A 23,226-nucleotide genomic window follows, 5' to 3' on the forward strand; every position below is an offset into this window, starting at 1 on the left:
CTGGTCCTCTCCCACCTTTCTTTGTTTCTTGACAACTATGGGATAAGTAGGTTTCCTCTGTCACATGTATCCATCATAACACAGTGCTTTGCCACAAAGCCCAAAGGCAATGAGGACAAGCAACCAAGGACTAAAACCTCTGAAACTGTGAGTCAAAATAAATATTTCCTCCTTTGACTTCATTTTTCAGGTATTTCCACAGCAGTGGAAAGCTGACTACTATCCTCCACAGTCTGCATATATACTTTCTAGCATCCATTGGTTTTAGCTTAGCCACTTGCAATTTTCAAATATGAAGGAGCAGCTCTTGAGGACAGACTTACTCATATTTTCTAATCAAAAAACTGTAGACACCTAGTCCATAATAAGCACTTAAAAATGCTTGTTTAATGAATTAATGTGTCAAATTTCTCAGATTCTGGCTGTACCCTCTGAAGTTTTGTTTTTCTTTTTTCTTTTTTTAACCTTTGTTTCAAACTTTATTCCCAGGCTTCTTCAGCTTAATTAGCTGCAAAGAATAAATTGTGTATAAGCAAAAACTGAAAAAAGCTCCAGTGTCCAGGGTGCTTGGACTTAAAAATATTAGAGATCTAGAGTTTATCAGATCCATAAACAAAACAATTCTAAAAAGCAGTCATAATATAAAATAGCAGCTCCCAGTAACCTCTTCAAGCTTGTCTTCTTCAGAAGTTGATCAGTTCAGTTTGCCTTATTCTTAGAAGCCTCATCAAAATTCTTCACAAGATCTGGAACTTCATTATCATCATTCTTTCCAGTAGCAAGTGGTGCTTTTCCATCCCCAGATGGTTTGGGCAGAGCTTCAGCCAGTCTCCTTAGACTAGTCAAATTGTCTGCCCCAAGCTGGTTCAAGATGCTGGGTAGCATATCTATCTGTCAGTTGCTTTATCTCAGCATGGTCTGCAATGGTGAAAGTGTTTGCTGCCAGAGATACCTGAACCTTAGGGTTGTTAGAGTGAATTACTGTTCCTTGGTTTGTAAACCTCTTCACCTCTTCAATACCAGAAATATTGTTTACCCCTAACTTCTTTAAGGAGAACTGAATTTTTTTTTATCTTCTGCTGTAGCCGTTCTATGAACCACTTTCTTTATGTGAGCAGTTCCTTTCCCACCAATGTGCATTTGTGCCTGCAGTTTGGAGATTTTTTCCAGGTTCATGATAGTTTCTTTCATCTTGTTGGAGCAGAAATGGGACTGCAGGGGGACCTGGGTTGGTGCTGGGTGGGGTTGGGGGAGGCTGCGGCTCTGGCAGAGCAGCTGAGATTAGGCGCAAGCATGCAGGGACACAAGATGGCAGCTAGAGAGCCTTCCTTCCTTCCTTCCTTCCTTCCTTCCTTCCTTCCTTCCTTCCTTCCTTCCTTCCTTCCTTCCTTCCTCCCTCCTTCCCTCCTTCCCTCCCTCCCTCCTTCCTTCCTTCCTTCCTTCCCCCCCTTCCCTCCCTCCTTCCCTCCTTCCCTCCTTCCCTCCTTCCCTCCTTCCTTCCCTCCCTACTTCTTCCTTCCTTCTTCCTTCTCTCCTCCTTCTTCCTTTTGCTAGAAGATAGCAAAAGATACTGGTTGAGATTTGAACAACAAATTAATTACAAAAATTTAAGAGGAATTCAGTTTTTGAAAATGAGAGAAAAAATGTATTCAAGCCAATGTTTATGTAAGTTAATATTAGATAAAGCTTATTTCATAACAGGCTCTGTCTTAAGTTTTAATTTACATATATTAATTAATTTAAACCAAACCGAATCATTTGTGAAAGATACCATTGTAATTCCCATTTTACAGATGAGGAAATCAAGGCACAAAACATGTAAGTATCTTTATGCTAACCTTACAGACATTGTACAGCCAAGATTCAAAGCTGTGCAGTCTTTTTCCATTGTTCATGCTCTTAACCCCTTTTCTTTGTTTACTTGTAACTGTGCTCTTAACAGCCAGGTGGAACCATATTTTTAGAATTAATAGAGATGACTTAATTAATTAGGATTGGAGTACATCATTCAGAGGAATCCATAGTCAGGTATAATGGCTAAAAATACTCCATTTGGGGTTCTTTTATTTAGTTCTATAAGTGTGAATAACTGCCTCATTTCAAAAGAGAGTTAGTTTCATAAAAATCTATCATTGACTTTGGTTTGTAAATCTGAGAAAATGTACTACTGAGTTCTCCTACATTTCTACGGTAGCTAAGGCTGATGAACCAATGAACAATTTAAGGAAACTTTTAAAATTCTCTGGCCAGTCACCGCATTGTCTCACAGACCTCCCAATACTGTACTGTCTACTGGATGATCCCTGTGAATAAGAGCAAAAACATGAAGATGTAGAATTCTGTGATCCCAGAATTGAAAATAATCTGCACAATCTTGAAGAGCTAGTGTCCAGGACACCTTGTGACCCATATATGTAGCATTTCAGTAGGGACAGGGACATATTATTAACTTAAGGCTGCCTCAAGAAAGGGAAGAGAAGAGGAAAAATGATAAAAGTAAACAAATACTTAGCATAATGCCCTTTATTGTCAAAGTAATTTTGAATTTTCTGAGTCTCAAAATCATTTCAGCACTAAGCAGAGGAAGTATGTATCTTAAAAATATTTAACTTATTTTTGATTAACAGCATGTACTATTTTTTTTTCTAAAATTGGTAATAAAGCAGTCAGACTTTGGAGAACCATATTCTAAATCATCAAAGGACTCCCTATTTCTTCAATAATCTGATAAGATCAATAGTTGCTTAAGTTAAATTCCTTTTAGTGAATTAGGTACATTTTTTTTTACTTTGAAAAATATTTTTTGTTTTAGCTTTTGAAAAAATATAGTCTCATAAGGTACATTTACTATACATATTTTAATTTTTTATTAGGATATTGAAGTTTATCTTACTAATCCCGAAAGCTGTTTACTACATTTTCATAGATACTCTGTTTCATGGAAGATGAGCTTCACAGTACTTATCTGTGAAGGTTTTTCTTTGTTTTTCATTTTACTGTTATTTCTCCACTATTGTTGAGTATTTAGAATATACTTAAAAATATGAACTAGTACCAGTATTGAAGATGGTATATGCAGATGCTGATTTTTTTAGTTTTTAATATGCTTAAATGTATTACCCAACAATTTGTTATTAAAGTTCCTACATCTGAAATAAATATTTTAAATGATAGATTATGAATACAATCATATTAAGACAAACTTGAATATAATGGAATGATTTTCAAATGTTCCAGAAGATCTGAAAACCTAGTAGGTCTCATCCCAGAACATTCTGGACAACTAAAGTGGCAATTGCGTGTGACCCTTGTCATAAACAGCAACTGAAGCTTTTTGAATCTTTCTTACTTACCTGTTGGCATCTTTCCCTGCTACTGATTTATCTCTTTTCTTGTCATATGACTCTTGTAATACAGACTCCTGGTGGTTTTTTGTTCACCATCTGGCTGTTTCCCCCCCGCCAGGATATTTTCCAGTTCTTCAATCTTTACCCAACCATAAATGTTGATATCCCTCCATATCTATAATACAGACATCTTTATTCAACTTTTTTTTGTCCTGCAGATATTTAATCTAACATATCTATTTGAATAATTACTTTATGTTTTCCCTCCATTAAAAATGTTTTGAAATCCAGGTCACAATATCTATGTTCCTCTGGCAATGTTTCTTATATTTGATGATGACATAACTAGCCATTTCTTTGCTTAAGCTAGAAATAAGAAAGTCATCGTTTTCTCCTCCTCTTCACTTATCTTTTATAATCAATCACCAATCGTCTTACATTTGTATTTGCTCCATTTTTAATTTTTTGCTTCTTCTGTGTTCTTCCTTTATGCTCAGAGCAGCTTCCTCGGTTACCACAAGATGTAGTAGCTTCGTAGTTTATATACTGACATTTATATTGACATTCTTGTCTCATCTCCTTACTACTGTGGTTTTATTTTTTGTTTGTTTTTTGTTTCTTTGTTTGTTTTTAGATAGGGGCCTTGCTGCTATGTTGCCCAGGCTACTGGGTTCAGTTTTATGATTCCCCAGTCTCCGCCTCAGGTTCCTGGGTAGTTGGGATTACAGGCATATTCCATACTACTATTAACATTACCTAAACTGACCCAAGCATCCACAGACCTTCTCACACATGCATGTTGATTGTAGGTTTAAGATTGTTAACTTAAAACATTTCTGATTTGCAATCTACATGGCTCAACAATCATATCACAAATAGGCTGCTTTCTCTACAACCGGAAATTATTGTATGCTATGATCTCCATCATTCAAACTTTAACAGTTCATCTGAGGCAAAAGTTTCTCTCTGGACCATTTCTTTCTTCTGGACTAAATAAAATGACTACATTTCCCAATGCCCTTCGCAGTTAGATGTAGCCATATTTCTGAGTTCTAGCCAATTTCTTTTCTTACTTATACCTGCTCTTCTCTGCCTAGATACTCCATTTATTTGAATAATTGTGAGATCAACACAACTATGGGGCCAGATAGTAACACAGTTTGGGGGCCAGCTTTGTTTTCTCTGTGAGATACGGTTCATGAAGTCTGAACAAATTGTCCCTAGTTTTTGTGGGCAAGGGGACAGCAATGAGAGTGAAAGGTAGTGTTGGTACCATTTGCAGTAGTAGAATCTTTACTCTTTTCATTCTGAATTTTTTTATGTACTATATCCAAGTTTATGCTTCCTAGTTAGACAAGAATGAATTGAAGTTTGGTGAGTTTACAAATGCAATTAACTAAATTAATATCCCTCATTAGGAAAAGAAATGAAAAATTATGAATACAAAGGTATGTTCAGGATCTTAGAAGGGAAGCCTGAGACGTGAATTTCATTGCCTTTTTAAAAGGCAATGACTTGCTTTGGTGCATTCTGAATCCACATGACTTTATTTTTCTTATGTGAAGTGTAGTCCTGAAGTCTTCTTTTCTGTAAAAGTGAGTTACCTTCTTTGGTTTCCTTCCACATTTTACTGCCTTCTTTCCAGATATTGTTTCCTTTGCTTTGTGGTTAGAAGAATAAAAATAGAGTGTGCAACCTTTGTTGTTCCATTCAAGATTCTGGGGTGTTGCTGGGAATTAATTTTGCACAAATACCAGTTCTGAGACATGGGGAGGTTCAGGACTCATGCTATGTTCTCTTGTCTTAGTCTGGTATAAAATTTTACACTTTTGCGGTTCTACATTTATTGATTTAGGTGGTTATTATTGCTTGCCTGGCTATTTTTATAAATTTTATTGTGTATTTATTGTATTCAGGGAGAGAAGAGACAAGATTTGTGAAGAATTTCTTAGGGTAGAATACTCCAGTTGTCCCTCAATACTTTGAAACTGCTGTCATCATGTCTCTGCTCCTATCAAGTCACAGTGGCCTCTGTCTTTGAACTTGTCCTCCTAGATCTCTCAACATAATTTACTATGATTGTCCATCGGTGTTTATTGAAAGATGATCTCCTTTGGTCTTCCCTGAAAGAGCCTTCTCCTATTTCTTTTGGCAATAATTTTTGCTGTCTTTAGTTGGATTTTTCTTTCTTACTTCTGAAGAAAAGTTGTATTCAGAGTTCAATATTGAACCATTTTCTTTTTCTCCACACTCATTCACTGGCTAAATACCAATTGCATTCTAAAGATTCTTACACTTATGTCTAGAGCAGACTCCTCCTTTGAGCTCCAGAAATGAATATCTATCAGCACATGGGTGTTTCACAGCCATCTGAAACTTGTCTGAACTAAACAGAATTTTTTTACTTTATCCTTTTAAAACCTCTATTTGCATTCCATATGAATTCTGCATTTTAACAAATATGAATAATGAATTATTTTACTCATGTATTTACTGTTGAAAATGTGCAAAAGGTATATATGCATAATCCATATGTCTAATTCAATAGCTATTTGTATGTAAATACATTGTATGTATGCTACTGAGTTTAGGAAATAGGTCAATATCAATAGTTCTGAAACATTTTTTTAGTTCTCTCAGTTGTATCACCTTTCTAACTCTATCATGTAATCCCAATTCTGACTCTTCTTGAATTTTTATATAGTTGTTCCTTACATATGTAGATATTCATATAACTGTGTGTATACCTGAATATAACTATATAACTCTCTCTGTACATAATTAACACAATATATAATATATATTTATAGTTTTAAAAAAATTGGCCAACAAAAACACATTAGTGTGTTTATGAAATTGACTGACACCTATAGAAAAACCATAATAAATAACAAGTGGTATTTGAAATCATTGGGGCAAAAATATTTGCATAAATGGCAATGGGACAATTAATTATGTGAATGGAACAAAATTAAATTGTATTCCCATATCACAACACTCATACAAAAATGCACTTAAGAACAAATAACAGAAAAAGAAGGTGATAGATATCAAAACAGGAATAACAAAGAAAGATGCCATCTTCTCACACATGGTGACCATTCTATTATTCAGTCATCTTTAATATGTCATGAAAATAGAAAAGAAAGCAGATACATTTAAGAAGAGGAAAGCATGGTTAATAAAAGGAGGGAAATCTAAAAACCAGAATGCAAGAAAAATTATTACCAAACAGGATTGGCTGAAATGAGACAAAAAAATAAAATAAAAATTAAAACCAGAAGCTAAGGTTTTGAAACTACAAGTTTGAGAATTTATTATGTTTGAACAAAGTAATGCTCAATGTAAGAAAAAAAAGATTAAGAAGATAGAAAAAAAGTGGTAAAATTAAGATAAAAGTTTTGATATTTAAGGAAGTGGAGTTAAGAGTTCAAGATAATGCAAAAAGAAAAAGAGTAAGCAAAAAGCATTAGAATGCGACAAGGAGTATATAATACAGAAAGATTGTTGAGGGTCTGTCCAGCCTCCTTGGTTGCACTGGCTTCTGCTATGTACATCATTGTCTCCATGTTATCAGAGATCTCAGGGACAGAGGATCGTTGCTTGACATTTCTATTTTATTTTGCTTATTTTCTACCATTCACGGAAATCTTATTTATTTCTGATATACTCTCCTTCGTGTATTGACATTTTACTCTTGCTTTTTTTTTTAACTATAAGAAGAAACCCATTAGATTTCCATTTCAAATCTCTGCAGTTGTAAGATTGTTTTCATGTACAAATAAAATCCATGCCATACTTACACAGTGCTCTCAGCATAATGCATGCATTTAACAAGCAAGTATTTACTCTCCAACATCCAGGCGCAATAAGTACCATATTATTTAAAAGCAAACCGAGTTTAACTTGGATTCACCATGACGAGAACCTTTGAGACTCACAGGTGCTTGGAACACAGGAAGGTTTGATCCTCAAGTCGTGGTTAAATGGCATCATTGTCCTTTTGTCCTCCACCACAGGACCAATGATATTGTCTTCCTGTCTCTGTCAATACTCGCTCTGGGAGGCTCAGGGATGAATCTCACTCATAGCTGACGCTGCCACTCTTCAGGACCCTGTTTAGATTTCACAGGTACCTGCCTCCCTTCTCCTCTGTCCTGTTAAGAACAAACAGTGGGGTACATATCATTACTCAAGAAATTACAACTATCTCCCCCCAACCTCTTCCTTGTCTTGTTTCAGGGAAGATCCAAAGTGCTCTCTTCCAAGTCCATCACCTTTGCAAATCTGAAGAGCATCCTCATACTTCTACCCACTTTCTCCAAAATAGAAAAACTGAAGTTTTATCTAAATAAGGAAGACTTGATATCTCAGGGGCATAAGATCTCTCTGGGTCCCTAGAAATCAAAACTATTGACTGTCCAAGGAAAAAAGATAAAAAACAAAGCAAAACAAAAAATAAAAAACAAAAAAAACCCCTTACACACAGAACACCTTTCATTCTTTCAAGCTCTTCTTACGGTATAAAATCAAGATCTTAAGGAAAAGTGTCCCCGTAAACATTACAGCCTTTCGGAATCCTCTCTCATATTTTGTCTCTTAATTTTTCAGTACTTCTGTGTCCAGTGTTTCATGACAGTTTATTTCTGCAATTGCTCAGACTTGACCACTTGTTTATTTATCTCTATGACTCTTGCTGCTCTGGAGATGCTACTGGAATTGGTGACATCATTGCTTCTTTTCATGCATCCCTCTCAAAATTCTTTCACCCTTGCAAGTGTAAGGTCCTCTCCCTCTACCTGCATGTATCTTCACTTTGAATATATTCTTTGCTCCCTTTCTATGCTCTTGCCCTCCTCTGAAAAAAAAAATGAGAGGAAGAGTATAGTAAAACCTGTCTTTTAGATGAAAGAAAGGAGCTTTTAGGTCGACTTTGACACTAACCCTTCTTTGATACTTCTTGAATTGCAATATCAAACAGCACCTAGATTCCCCAATCCATCTGAAATGGCACAAAACATTATAAGGTAACTCTTTCCTGACCACTTCTCTGTGGGCCACATTGATAGATTCTAGCATGCTTCTATATTCAGACAGATCATGAGAAGATTTTAATTAGAAATCAATGCTCATAAGGCAAAGCCTCCTTTATCCTGGCTGACTTTTTTGGGGATGGTGGTGGTGGTGGTGCTGGGTTAGAACCTAAGGCCTGAGCATACTAGGCAAGCTCTTTACCACTGAACCACACTCCCAGCCTGCAGGTTCTGTTCTACTTGTGCAAAAACGACAGCAGTGTTTCCTCCTAGCAGCTGACTCCACTCTTAGTCTGACAAAACTCAGATAGGACTTAGGACTTTTAGTCTCTTCCTTGTACCATCTTAGATCTTACATTCTTTCCCATAAGAAAAAGACTGTGGAGGAAAATGCAATGGGATTTGCCTGCTGGGGCTTTAGGAAAACTTGGAAATTTTAATTTTTGTGTTAGACCAATTTTCTGGGTGATGGAATTATTTAATTCAAGCATTGCCTTTCTTCACAGAATTTCATATTACCTAGAACCTGTCGTCTTCTAGAAAATGCTTAGGGTTGAACGCAGTCGTACACTGCTATCAATTATCTGTTTTAGTCACTTATCAGAGAAGCCACTTGGTCTTTAGAAATAGTTAAGTGAATCTTTCCAGTTTCTCCACAGTTCTCTGAATGAATCTAGAAATTGGTTATGGGTTGATCATTTTTTTTCACAAGTCACAAAACTGGCTATTACGTTAAACTATCTAACATTAAGATATACAGATCTAAATCACAAAGTCGACACTGCTTTCATGCTCACAGGGGATTCCTATTTTTATAAATTGTGTAGAATAAACACAGAGAATCATGTTAGTTTTTGGCAACTGAATTTATTTTTATTAAGAAACTACTTAAAATTTTTCCAAATGCAAGTTACAACGAGAATGCCTACTTCATAATTAAAATATGAGAAAACTACCAAACTCTCTGAGGTAAAATAAGCATTAGAATTCTTGGGTAGCACTTTCTTTCTTATTCTTTTATCACTATTTTTGAGGTTTCTGACCCTTAGTGTAAATGAAAGTTCTCCTGATGACTGTGCACTGTAATTTGGTTGGAAAGTGTAGTAAAAATCTACCTCAAGAAAAGCAAAGATATTTACTTATCTGAAAAGTTCCACCTGGCCTAGGTCTAAACAATTTAGTTTTCAAAAACTAATTTACTTGAAATTAAATATTAAACAGGTTAATAGAACATACAGTAATTTCATGCCACAGACAATATTGTACGCATCTTTAATAGATTATTTTACATATATCATATATCCTATGAACATCTAAGAGATATTTTTTCTTTTCCCTTTCTATTTCATTCTATACAATGATTCTAAGGCTCTGCCTCTGCCCACTATATAACTTCACCCTCTTATCTCAAGCCATGACATGACATCATCTCTCAGCATAGACAACAATATAAATATATCCTTTTGTTGTGGAGAGAAAAGTTAGCCACACTAAATATGGTTTGGTTTTTATTATATAACAAATGCCACAACCTGTATTGACAGCAGAGTCACATCTCTATACTGCAGATAGAAAATGAGAGAATTGGAACTTGCTGTGCTAAACTGCTGAGATCACCATCATACATTATTAATTAAAATAAATAAGAAATAAAAGAAAAAAAATGACTTTTGCTCCTGCTATTTGAAAGGTCTGTAGTGCATTATCTAGTCATCAATTCAATTTCTTTTACCACATCATGCACCAAATTTATACTATGTGGGTGTCAAAATTCTCTCTATGACCTTGTCACTTTAAGTTTTCATAAATTTCCCCCCACTCTACTCTCTGTTTCATATTCACTAGAAACTCACTTCTCTGAATTTTATACTCACAATCACAATGCTTAGGAATAAAAGCCAAGCTGTTGTCACTGATGGGTTATTTAAAAATAACTAAAAATAAGATGAGCAAACCTGTCACTCAGAAAACTTAGACTGACTTCCACAGTTTGGTGTTGACCTTGAAAGAAACAATTAGGCCGTATCTACTAGGTTCCAAAACAGACAACTGAAGTCGTTTATTGACTAAAATAGTAGATCTTAGAAGATGGAGGTGGAGGAGGAAGAAGAGAAAGAAAATAAAAAGAAGAATCAGCTTACTGAAAAATATGTTTAAGTGAATTTACTAGATATTGAACTAATACAGCCATTCTTTTAAATTTAAAATAAAAAAGAGCCTAATTTTTCATGTTGTTTTTGGCTATTTGAAAATATTTCTGTATATCCATTGCTATTTCTTCCTTTAAAAGGAGGAGGCTAATTTCTTTATCAGTGAATGTAGGTTGGACTTGTGAGATTTTAATGACTAGAATGTGGTGAAAATCTTGTTGGGTTACTTAGTCATAAAAAAATATAACTTTTTTGGTCCAAGGTCTTTTGTATCACATTGGGGAAAGCTAACTGACACATTGTGAGGATGCTCACCTATTTATGTGGAGAAGAACCAAGGCCTTTCAATAACAGTGAGCATCAACTTGTCCGTCGTAGAATGAACCGCTTTGGAAAATCTGTCGCCGGCAAGTATTTGGATGACTGTGGGTTTGACCAATATCTGATTACATGATCATGAAAAACTCCAAGGTGGAAGTACCTACTCTAAACTGCTCTTGAATTCTTGACCCATAGAAATTATGAGATTAAAAAAAATATACATTGCTTTGTTTGAGACATTAAAGTTTTAGGATAATAGCAATAAATACTTTTAGTCAAAATATCGATATTTTATTTTTTCTATATATTTTTTAAGAGTTAAAAACTGTCTTATCCTATCCAGTATTGCCTCTTGCTGATATCTGGCTCTCTTGTCACATTTTTTTCATTACTTGAAAAGTTTTCCTCTCAATCTACAGTCACTTCATCACAACTGTAGGGGCAATTCTTGAGAATTTTACCGTCCACATAGATGATCCTCTCAGAGCTTGGTCTTCATTCTTTAAAGCCCATGTCCCCTAAGTACTCTATCAGAGGTCATGATCCAGAACTTGTTGTTACTAATAGCTGAAGTTCCCCCAAATATTCTTCACAAGTATTTTGTTTTCCAGCAACCACTTTCTACCTTTCTAGTTCACTTGGTCTAAAATGCCAACTCCAACAAACACTTTAACTTGGCATTTTCTGCCGATGACTAAACACCTATGGTGTACCTCGAAGTTAACATAATTGAGAAATAAATTTCTTGTATTCTTCATTTCAAAAGCTGAGTTCCTTTCAGTCTTTTTCATCAAAGATAATTCCATTCTTTCAGCCTCTCATGCCAAAATCTTTGAATCACCCTCCTTCCCTAACACCCTAATTCAATCTGTCAATAAATCATTTTGGCTGTACCTTCAAAATACATCCGGAATCTGACCATTTCTCACCACCTCTTCTTTTGTCATTCTGATCCAAGCAACCATCATCATTCACTGGATTTCATGCTCAAGCCTCCTCATAGTCACTAGCATCTGTCATGGGCTTCTTCAGTCTGTTTTCATTACAACTGTCAGATTACTTCCTGTAAAACATAAATCAGATTAGAGCAGCCCTCCGATCATGATTCTTCAAGTTTCCCATCTCACTCCACGTATAAGCCTAGTTATTAGAAATGATCTGGACTCTGGGTGAAAGCTCTGATGTCATCCATTACAGTTCTACTCCTGCTCATGTTGTTTTAGCCACCTTGAGCTCCTTACTCCTCCTTAAACAAATGAAACATGCTCCTACAATAGGGAGTTTGCATTGGCTCTTTCTTCTGCTGGCAGTTACTCTTATTTTGGAGACTCAGGTGGCACTTTTTACCTCTACAACATTTTTTCTCAAATGTCACCTTCTCCATGAAGACTTTTTAGCATCTTAAAATAATTGTGCCTACCATGTACTCCTATAACTCTTCCTTTGTTTTTTCTTGATAGGACTATCCATATATTTCACTGAGTTTATCTGAAGTCTGTACCTACTTGTAAATGAACTGAAAGTCCTCTGAAAGTAGGGATTTTGCCCTTTTTTCCCCACTGCTACATTTCTAGCACCTAAAAATAGCCCCTGATGCTGAATATAATAAATATTAGTAATCTCTCTATTATAAGTGAGAGTGCTAAAGGAATAAGTGTTAGTAATAAATATTAGCTACATTCACATTGTGAAATGTGGTATTTTTTTACACTCATGATGGGGTGAGCAGCATATACTAGGAAAAGTGTTCCTTTGTTCCTTTGGGTTTATTTAACATTGGGTGGTTCCTAACAACAGGGCACATAGATGAACAAGAGTAGAGGATCCAGAATCTTCTTAGATGGGACAAGTCAGCATAGAAATGGTTAAGAAAGGAACATGAGGACAATTATTATAGGAAAGAAAGACCTGTCCTTTCTCTGTCTTCAGAGTCAAAGTTGAGATCAAATAAATATCAGTACCCATACTCACATGTAGGAAAGCATCAGAGTCTGAAAGATAATTTTATGAGCTATGCATATAGTTCAGACCAAGAAAAAATGGACAGTTGTATGGATAGGTGTAAGGACACAAGTAGGAGGCAGCTTTCATTTTTAAATTAGATGGAGAATGATTAATCACTGACAAGGGCATAGTCTTTCACTCCTAGCAAACATGTGTCACATGTGTTCTCCTATTTGACTCTTATAACACTTAAGAAAAAAGGCAAAGACTTATTTCAACTTTATCAAAATTTAGTTTAAAAGTCATTTGCCATGTTCAGCATTTCATCTTCAAATGAGTTGAGGTAGTATTTCTTTAGCTGAAAATATTTTCCTTTGCAGCATTCCAGGCAATAATCTAGTTATGGAGATAAAACCAAATCTACCCAGAACAGGGACCTTCATTTTTTTGCATCAAGTTGCAAAAAGGCATTTAGGTTGGGACCTTCTGTCCCAATATACCAAGGGCTATGAGTGTGGTTTGGGTTCCATGACTATTCAAGAGTATTGATACTACAGTCATTATCGAATGTGCACAACAATTATTTTTTATTTTTATTTTTTTGGTACCAGTGACTGACCCAGGGGTACTTAGCTACTGAGCCACATCCCGAGCCCTTTTTCATTTTTATTTTGAGACAGAGAATCACTAAGTTGCTTAGGGCCTTGCTAAGTTGGTGAAGCTGGCTTTGAATTTACAGTCCTCTAGCCTCAGCCTCCCAAGTCACAGAGATTACAGGCATGTGCTACCATACCTGGCTGTGCATAACAATTTATTCCAAAACTTAGTAGCTTAAAACAATAACATGCATTTATCATATTTCAGTTTCTGTTGTTCAAAGATTAGGTGCAGAATAATTGGATGGTTGTGGCTTGTAGTCTCTCATGATGGTTATAGTCCAGGTATGTGCCATCATTTGAAGGCCTGATGGACACTGGAGGATCTACTTCTAAGGCTGCTGTCTCATGCAAGAGGTCTTGGCAAGAGGTCTCATGTTCCTTCCATACAACTTCTCTGTCTTCTTGAGCATCCTTGGGTAATAAGAGCTGGCTTCCCCCAGAGTGAGTGATTCAGGGAACAAGGTAGAAGTCTCATTGTCTTTTATGACTTAACTTTAGACATCGCCTTTCATCATTTCTGTTAATATCCTCTGATTACACAAGCCAGTGCTGTTCCATATAGAAAAGCATAGGACAAGGATGTGGATAACAGGAGAGGACGATCATTAGGGGCCTTTCTGAAGACTAACACAGCTCCCCCAAATGAACCAGTTCTTACATTTCTAGCAAAAGCATTATGTTTTTGAAAAAAATGGGCATAGGTACTGAGGACTGGATAAATGGACTTTTTTAATGGTATAAAAATAGATACTTTAACTCAGTGCTTATGTTCAAAAAATAGTTTCTAATTCATACTTCCCTGCCTGCATTCAGTACACTCCAGCATTCAATTCTTCAGGAAGCTTGGCCAGATCAATCAGTATACAAGCAAAGACAGAGTCTCTCAACTCACATAAAAATAAAATATCTTTACTGGCACTCCCACAGTAGTAATGGTTGCATAATCCTCATTAATTTAACATTAAATATCCAGCAAACATTACCTCATCATATAGGTCCTGTTGTTACAGCACTATCAATTCCACTGTTTTCTAATCAATTAAAATGTATTTTTAAGCAGAAATAGTGATGAAGCCCAGGCAATCTGTAGATTTGCAATGTAATTTTTAGTTTGCAGGTAAAAACAACCTGATCCAATGAAATGGGATTGATTACATTAAGAATTTCATCATTTTTAGATTTAGTATTGTTTTAGTTATTAGATAAAAATGTAATTATCAACATTAGCAAAACAATTTGCTCAGTATAAAACCATGATAGTACATAGTGATCATAATTTTAAGTATCCTATAAAGCTTAAAATAATCTAGTCCAACATTTAACTCAATAATTCTCCCTTCAACATAAACAACAGGTGACCATCTTGGCCAGTGGTCAGTAAAAATTTTCTGTGAAGAGCAAGATGATAAATATTTTAGGTTTCCAGGCCATAAGTTCTTCCACAGCTATACAAATCTGCCCGTGTCGCGTGAAAGCTTCCATAGATGATACATAAATTAATGTGTGGCTGTGCTACATCATAACTTTAATTAAAATGCAGGCAGTGAGCTGGATTTGAACATTGCCATAGTTTACCATCCCCCTGATCTAGATCATGATTCATACGCTGGGAACCCAGGTTTAATACATAAATGAGGTATGAGTTTGGCTTGAACATTCTTGATTCCACATTGTTTTAGAAAGAAATGCACTAAGCAAATGTATTATTAGAAATAGCCATCTTAGATTCTATTGTTTCAAAGTTAATCGGGCTTTTTAAAAATTGCATTTATTGTACACTTATAAGTATGTTTGAGTACAATTCAGACTTGTTTTCAATGCCTGCTCTGTGTGGTGTCTCAGTAACTCTCAAGGTAACCCGTTTACTGACTGAATGTATTTAAACAAATAAAAACCACCCAACTCTGTGCTCCCTCAGCATACTGCATTGTTCTATCCTAAAATTTATTAATTTCAATATTGTAGCTTTTGGTGTCTTCTACTTTATTTAAAACACTTTGAGAACTGATATCATGTCTTTTGTATTTTTGCAACTCAGCATTTAGCTCACTGTGTAGCATAGAATATATGCTGAAGAAATATTTTTGCTGTTGTCATTTGATACATTAATGCAGAAAGATCCTATACCTCCCTTCTAAGTTCTTTCCTTGGGCCATCAGGAGACTGATTCCAATATCACATCCATGTCAAAGTTACATGGAGTTCTAAGGAAAGGTATCTTGCCACCCAACTCATCTGTTCTGTCAGGCTTAATAAATTCAGTTCTTTTAAAGATTGTTATAAGACATGGTCTTTCAATTCCTTCTGATCATTATCATTCATCACTGGATGAATATTATTTAGCAAATCATTATTTAGTGCTGACTACACTTCACTGAACTGGGACCGACTCTAGTAAGCCCCATGCTTAACCAGGGACTGGTAAAGGTGGGGGTTCTTATTACTTCTTTTTTCTTGTGTTTAAGGGTTATTTTGAGTATTCTGAAGTTTAGGTAGGGATCAGTGTTAACACCCTCGGTTTGACAGGATTATTTTGGTGCAATTCTCACCTCTTGGCCTTCATCCATCTTCAACAGTACCTTCAAATACAATGGGAGGACTCTTAAGATTCCTGAGATATTATGTTTCTGGACCACAGATAAAACTTCTTAAAACAGTCAGTGCCCTTTTCAGGTTCCTTATCTATTTTTGACTTAAATTCAGCCTGGCAACTGCAGAATTTGTCAGATGCTACCGGGACTCCTTTGGAATACTAATGAAGACTCCTTTATCCGTAACACATAAAACGGACAGAAGATTACTATTAAGCAAATGTAAAGAAAATTTCTAGAGATCCACAGGAAAGAACCCACCAGTAAATTGATGGGCAAAGGTAACTATAAAATGCGCAAACAGGAAATCTGCAAGGCCAATAAACATCCTCAGTGATCAGAGGAGCCCTGTATACCTATGTTTTCTTAAGACAAGCTTTCATATGTATCTTATTTACCATTGCCTAGGTATTTGTGCCTAAGAATCCAATGCCAAAATTGTGTTCCTCCATGTATGAAGGTAACAAAACACCACACTGTACCCTGTAAAGTTGTATAATTATTATTGTTATTATTATTTTATTATTACTTGGTTCTGTGACTTGAACTCAGGGGGCTTAACCACTGAGCCACATCCACAGCCCTGTTTTAAAATTTTTTTGAGACAGAGTCTCACTAAGTTGCTCAGGTCATCACTAAGTTGCTGAGGATGGCTTTGAACTTGCAATTCTCCTGCCTCAGGTTCCTGAGTTGTGGAGGTTACAGATGTATGTCACTATGCCTGGCTAAGTTTTACAGTTATCATGTTAAATTTAAAAATTGTGATCCTAACACTCTCTTCAGTTGCTTTTTTGTTAGTTATTTTAAATTTTTTCTGCATGTTTCCTTTTTGTGAATTTTGGCTATAGCCATTAAATTTTATTTAATCTCTTCTTTAACCTTATGTATATATTGTGGCTTCTAATTTCTAATTTGCAGTGTGATTATCTTGAACTGGGTACATATAGCATTTGGACTGGAGTGTGGTTTACCAGGTAGTTGTGCTTTGTTTATAGTGAGAAACAATGACTGTACCATGGAATATACCTTCAATAAAATCAAACAAGTAAAATGTGGGCAACACCTTGGATTTAAAAAAAAAGAATTAAGCTTTAGGAGTTGGAATCCCATTATTGTAAAATAAATTTCACTTTTTGCACTTGCTTAGTGTCCAAGGAGAAAATAAAATAAAATTATATTTAATGGTCTATTAATAAGGTATAAAATTCTTTAAAAAAATAAAACCTCAGAGTCTGCATTATTAGAACATTTTATTTGTTTTTCTCCTTCATGGGAGGGTTTCTGACTACTGTAGGGATATTTTTCAAGCAATGGTAAAATTTCTGAGCTTGAAGGAAAAACAGTGAGTTGGATATTTCACCTCGGGTGGCATTCATGTTGAAAGAGTACATTAGGGCCTGTGCATTGACAGCTTTAGATAAATTATTCAAAGTCTTCTATATATTTTGGTTGATCAGGAGCAAAACCTTTTCTGCAAGGTGTTTTCATAGCTTTCTGTAGAAAATGCTGTAGAGATCAGGGAGGCATGTGTTGTAGCACAGACATTTTTATTTCAAGCTTAAAATAATTAATGTTATTGATAATGCAACCACTGTGGTATGCACTAAGGAAAGATTCTTTATGACTGAAAAAATATGTTCTTAGGAAATAAAAAATATATATGCATCCTGAGGGTAAACTCATCTTTTGTTTGGTTGAAAACATTTTCTTTTCTCTAAAACCCTTATATTAATGATCTGTCAGTCTCTACAAGGATTTTAACTATAATTGTGGACAATGGAAGTTAGAATTCAGTTGATTGATTTTTCTGCTTTGGATTTGGAAATTTGTGGGTTATTTAAGCTAAATTTTCTTACTTAATACTCGGACCTCCCTGGATTTTCAATGAAAATGAAATGAAACTTTCTCACTTTCCATTTTCTTACTTTTTATTACCTTTAACGATTCAAATGTTAATAAAGATAATTGGTCACTTCTTTGAAAGGTGTGTTTCTGTTCTTAAGTGAAATAATTGACAGCATTACTTAGAGACAGACTAACCTGTAGTTAGTACCACTAATCTCTGGTATTGTAGGCTCCTACAAAGAGTGTGCCATAGAGATTGAGGTGAGTAACTTCCAATCCCTAAGTGTTCTTTCATCATCTTACTGAACTGGGTTGGACCTTGTATGAGCCACAAAGATTCCTTTTTCTTTTTTACCATAAAGCTGACAATATCAAGCCAGTCTACCTTGCTTTCTTTCCCCTGATCTTAGACCTGGAAATCTACCATTCTACTCTGCTGTTGAGAAAGCATGGAAATTTCACTCATAGAAAAATAGTGACTATTTCCTTTAAAAACTTTTGCCCTCTCTGTGGTTCCAAACCCCAACTGGACCTGCTAGGCTCTTCAAAGGCAGAGAGGAAGAATTTGCTTCTCTAACTACATTCTCTATTTGGGAGGCAACAGAAAGAAGGGAAGAGAGGAAATGCTGTTCAAATCCATAAAAGTAAAATAATAACCAACATTTTTGACCCTTACCCTGTGCCAGGCACTGCCCTATGCTTTCTCTCTCTCTTTCTTTCTCTGTCTCTCCCCCCATTATATATATGTATATAATATATGTATTATATATATATATATATATATAAGGTCTTATTTTATTTCCTGTAATGTAAGAACTATGGTTGTCCTTACCTTAAAGTTAAAAATCTGGGAGTACTAAGAGTTAGTGGAAGGCCAAGTTTAAATAGCTAGTAAGTGAAGGAGCTGGTGTTCAAAAGGAATGTTTGAGAAGGTACCAAAGAATTAAAATGCTGCATTAACATCATTATTCTCACCTAAAGCTTTGCCTTCTAGCCACGAATTACTACCTTGCATACTAAGTATAGGGTATTGTAGAGACAAATGGAAAATTTGACCCCTAGAAGGAAAATGCAATTATTTATTTATAATTTTTGTCTATTATTTTGTATTATTATAATCTTTTCAACTACATAATTTCTCTAGATTTCCAAGGAGAGAAAACCATAGGTTTCCCATGAATGAAATCTACTGAATTATATGCATTTACTGAGGTGATTCTACAAACATTTAACTTCTGTTTAATGCCAATGTCAAAACATCCATGTGTGCTTCCAGAATTGTGCATAGCTAATTATCTAAAATATCTCTTAGGAGGCTGTGCCATTGAGAGTTTGTGTCCTGTGGGATTGCCTTACTTTGGATGTAATTTTGTAGTGGAGAAGTATTTTTACCAACTTTTTTAAAAATTTTTTTAACTCTCCTGATGAACTTGCTTTCTCAAATATCCTCTAAGGACAGGAGAAATTAATAGTAATGAGCTCATTTGGAAAGCAATGGGTTGGTGATCATCTTGGCTTTGTTCACTCTGCAGTAATGGCTCCTGCTCATTTTATTTTAAGGAATTTTGCTTAGGCAAGATGCTGAGTGCAGCAAGGTGATTTTTGCTAAAATAAACTTATTGAATTTTGGTGAGCCTCTGGGACAAAAAAGGAAAGACAATTGCCTATAAAATGTGGAATTGCTATCTTTTGGCGAAGAAGAACAGTAGGTATATGCAGCTTCTAGGTGATAAACATGTACATTTCTAACTTCATTTGTACACCTGCCAAGTCTCCCCAGCAGCTGTCTTCATTACAACCATCTGAGTGCTAATAGAACAGGTCCAAATTTTCCCAAACAACATGTATCATACCTAAACTTTAAAGATTTTTATATCATCAATTGGAAAGTTTCTGACAGTATGCATAGTAAATTTTAGAGTGTAATGTTTGGGGAGATTTTTATTTCTTTTGTTTTACATAAACAGTTTTCCAAAGGTAGCATGTTGAATAAATAAGAATGAAAATGGTAACAGAGTTTCTTCCATGAAAGAAAGTTCTGTTACTAATTAGAGATATTGGCTAGTAAGATTGTCTTTACTTAATCATGTTGAAGAAATGATTGTATCATATCACAGATTCTTATTTTCAGTACACACAGATTTCAGTACCCCATTTCCTATTTTCTTATTGGAAAAACTTGGGGAACAGAGATGGGATGAAATTACTCCTGTTTCTGATGGCAATTGTCCTGTGACCGTGATGCTCCTAGGCTCAAGTTTGGCCTGCTCAGAAGTTTCCTTATCAAAGGTGAACAGGTTAAGGTAGACTTTGGAAGGATTGCTACTAGTTTTGGTTTATAATCCTAGATCCTCTACTTACTCTGTTGCTTTCAGTAAGTTGCTTTACTTCTTTGATTTTGCACATTTGACAAATAGGGATAAGAAATAGCATTGACTGCATAGACTTATTGTAACTGTTAGATAACATAATGTGAGCTAGATATTTAGCATATTACATGGCACATGTTGCTAAAGGAAGGTAACAATGAACTCATTCATATGGAAGCTGAGGAAACTTACCATTCTCTGATTTTCAATATTTGGAACCGATGGGACTTATGAAAACCTCAGAAACCATTCTGAAGGCTATAGTGTATTCTGCAGCCATCCCTAAAAGGGGCTTGTAAGGTGGATAGGTCAGGTTGCATAGGCTTGATGATTACCGTGGGAAGAAAGCTTTAGTCTTTCAAAAGGGAAACGAGGTGTGTGTGTGTGTGTGTGTGTGTGTGTGTGTGCAGAGAGAATGAGTACAGGAAAAGAGTACAAAAGCCTGAAGGTGACAGCAGGCAGGAGTCTTAGAGTTTGCACTGTCTCCTAGTCTGTGGCTCACAGAGTTGGAAACAGCGTTTAAAACTTGATTCTCAATCTGGTGCTCATTGGTGCTTGCACTTTTCAGCGTTCTCCAGAGGGACAGAATCAATAGATTGTACATACAATTATAAGAGAGAATTTATTAGTTTGTCTTACAGGATCAGAAACTGGATCATCCTACACAGAACTTCTGTAGGGAAACCAGTAGCTTCCCAGTCCCAGAAGCTGGAAGCTTCTGAACAAGAGAACACTGATGCAGTCCCAGTCTGAGGCTGAAGACTGAAGAGCTTCCTGGAGCAATGTGAACCAGTTCACATTCAAAGGCTGAAGCCGGAGTCTCTTGTCTGTAGGTAATGGCAACTGCAAAGCATTGCATCAGGTCAAGAAGAGTAGGGTGGGAGTGTGCAGGAGTGTGCGTGAGAGGGCATGTGCGTGCTTCCCTTTTCTGCTTTGTTCTACCAGTCCCAGCCTATTGGACAGGGCTACCCATGTTATGGGAAAGTCTCGCCCCTCAGATCCACTATGCCAAAAGTCTAGAGACATTCTCACAACACACCAGCATCTGTCTTCTTATTATGAAATTTTTAAAAATGTATTTTGTTTTCTAATTTTTAGCTGATACATAAAATTGGGCTTTTTTATGGTGTATCATGCTAGGTTTTGATACATGCATACATTCCATAATGCTCCAGTAAGGGTAAACATAGCTGTCTCTTCAAACAATGAATACTTCCGTATGGTGAAAACTTTAAAATCCCTTCTTCTAAGATATTTTTCTTCTTTTACAAAACAGAGTACATTGTCATCATCTATAGCCACCCCACTGTGCAATGGAACATCACTACTTCTTTTCCCATCTAACTTTTAACTTAATATTTGTTAACCAACCTCGCTCCATTCCTCCTGCACCCTACCCTTCCCAGCCTCTGGTAATCATCATTATAATTTCAACTTCTCTGAGGTCAGCTTTTTAAAGGTACATTATGATTGAGATCATGTGGTACTTGTATTTTTGTGCCTGCCTTATTTCCCTGAACACAATAATCTCCAGTTCCATCCTTCTTGTTGCAAATGTCAGGATTGGTATGGAATTCTAGTCAAGTCAATTTCTTTGAAGTGGGTGTCCCTGTTTAGATAATGGGGAGTTTGAGTACTACCCTGTAGGACAAATATGAAAATTAAAGTGAATACTGCATGAAACACTATGGGCAGCATTTGGCTTATTGTTGTACTTAGAAGATATTGTGTTAGTAATAATGTAGTTATCATAGTAAACTGATGGGGGATATGGCAGCTAAACATTTATGAAAATGGATAAGAAAAGATGTTTCATATAAGTTTGAGTAACTGAATCAGATGCTTTTAGGAGAACACAATGATTCAGTAAAGTCAATCACTTAATAAGAGTAATGATAAACCAGTTTACTGAAGTCTTATTATGTGCCAGGTACTGTTTGAAGTTCTTTATATTTCACAACCAGTCCTCACAGAAGCTTTGTAACATTAGTAATAATCCACATTTTATAAACAAGCACAAGTGTAGATATTTAGTACTGTGATAGAACATAAAGAAAAGCAGACACAACTTCACAAACATGAAAAGGCATACATACAGACAAATTCTAACTAATTTTCTTAAAAAGTTTTGATTATTTTTCTACTAAATGAAGTTACAAGAGAAATGTAAGAATTTCCCATGTTTTGATTTCAAGTACGTAAGACATTGAAATTACTGACAGGAAGTTACTCTTTGAAAGTAGTTTGTTTTTAATAATGTCACATTTATAATGATACCTTACACTGCTCTGTGGTATGTATTTTGAAAAAAGTCTTGGAATTTTACACATTTTCTCTCATGAGAGGAAGTAGAGAGACCAGAGCTGTTCACCAGAATCCTGGGGTTAATTTCACCTACTGCAATCTTAACTTTGTACTTTTGGTTAAGTGAAAACTTTTGAACACTCTTCTCAATCATGAAAATGAGCATGAGTTAGATCTTATTCTAAAAACTGCTTCCAAGGTCAAATAGATAAAGCTAACAACAACAACAACAAGAAGCATTTGAAATGGCTGCGTTTGGTGTAAGGATATTATCGTGGTAAAGTAGTAAAATATTTCCCACGACCATGAAGAATCCACTATGCAAATTTTACAATGTGTTGAAGTACGTATTTTAAATTATTCACAAAACTTCATTACAAGAAATATTCAGTTAAATTAGTAATTTTATTATTTCAAGTGCTGCAAGTTGGTTATGTATATGATGACTCAAATTACACAAATTAAAATTCTCCTTCATTTTAGATGCCATTGCTGAAAAACAACTATCTTTAAAATCCTTTCTAAATCAATCCATATTGGTTGCTTTCATGTTCTGATTCACATTTTTCCAGTTAAATGTAGATTTTCCTATGTGAATTGTATGTACAACGATGGTGTCACTAGAAATAATACATAAAGTGTTCCATCATCAATTCATATTGT

General features: G+C 35.5%; 1 pseudogene across 1 annotated transcript; it reads right to left on the bottom strand.

Annotated features, from left to right (window-relative positions):
- Nucleotides 1-477: 477 nt before the first annotated feature.
- Nucleotides 478-1,191, bottom strand: LOC306667937 (transcription factor BTF3-like; annotated as a pseudogene). Its single transcript has one exon. The product of its transcript is annotated as a transcription factor BTF3-like (transcript).
- Nucleotides 1,192-23,226: the final 22,035 nt, after the last annotated feature.

Source organism: Sciurus vulgaris (genome assembly GCF_902686455.1).
Source record: "Sciurus vulgaris genome assembly, chromosome: 8".
NCBI lineage: Eukaryota > Metazoa > Chordata > Mammalia > Rodentia > Sciuridae > Sciurus > Sciurus vulgaris.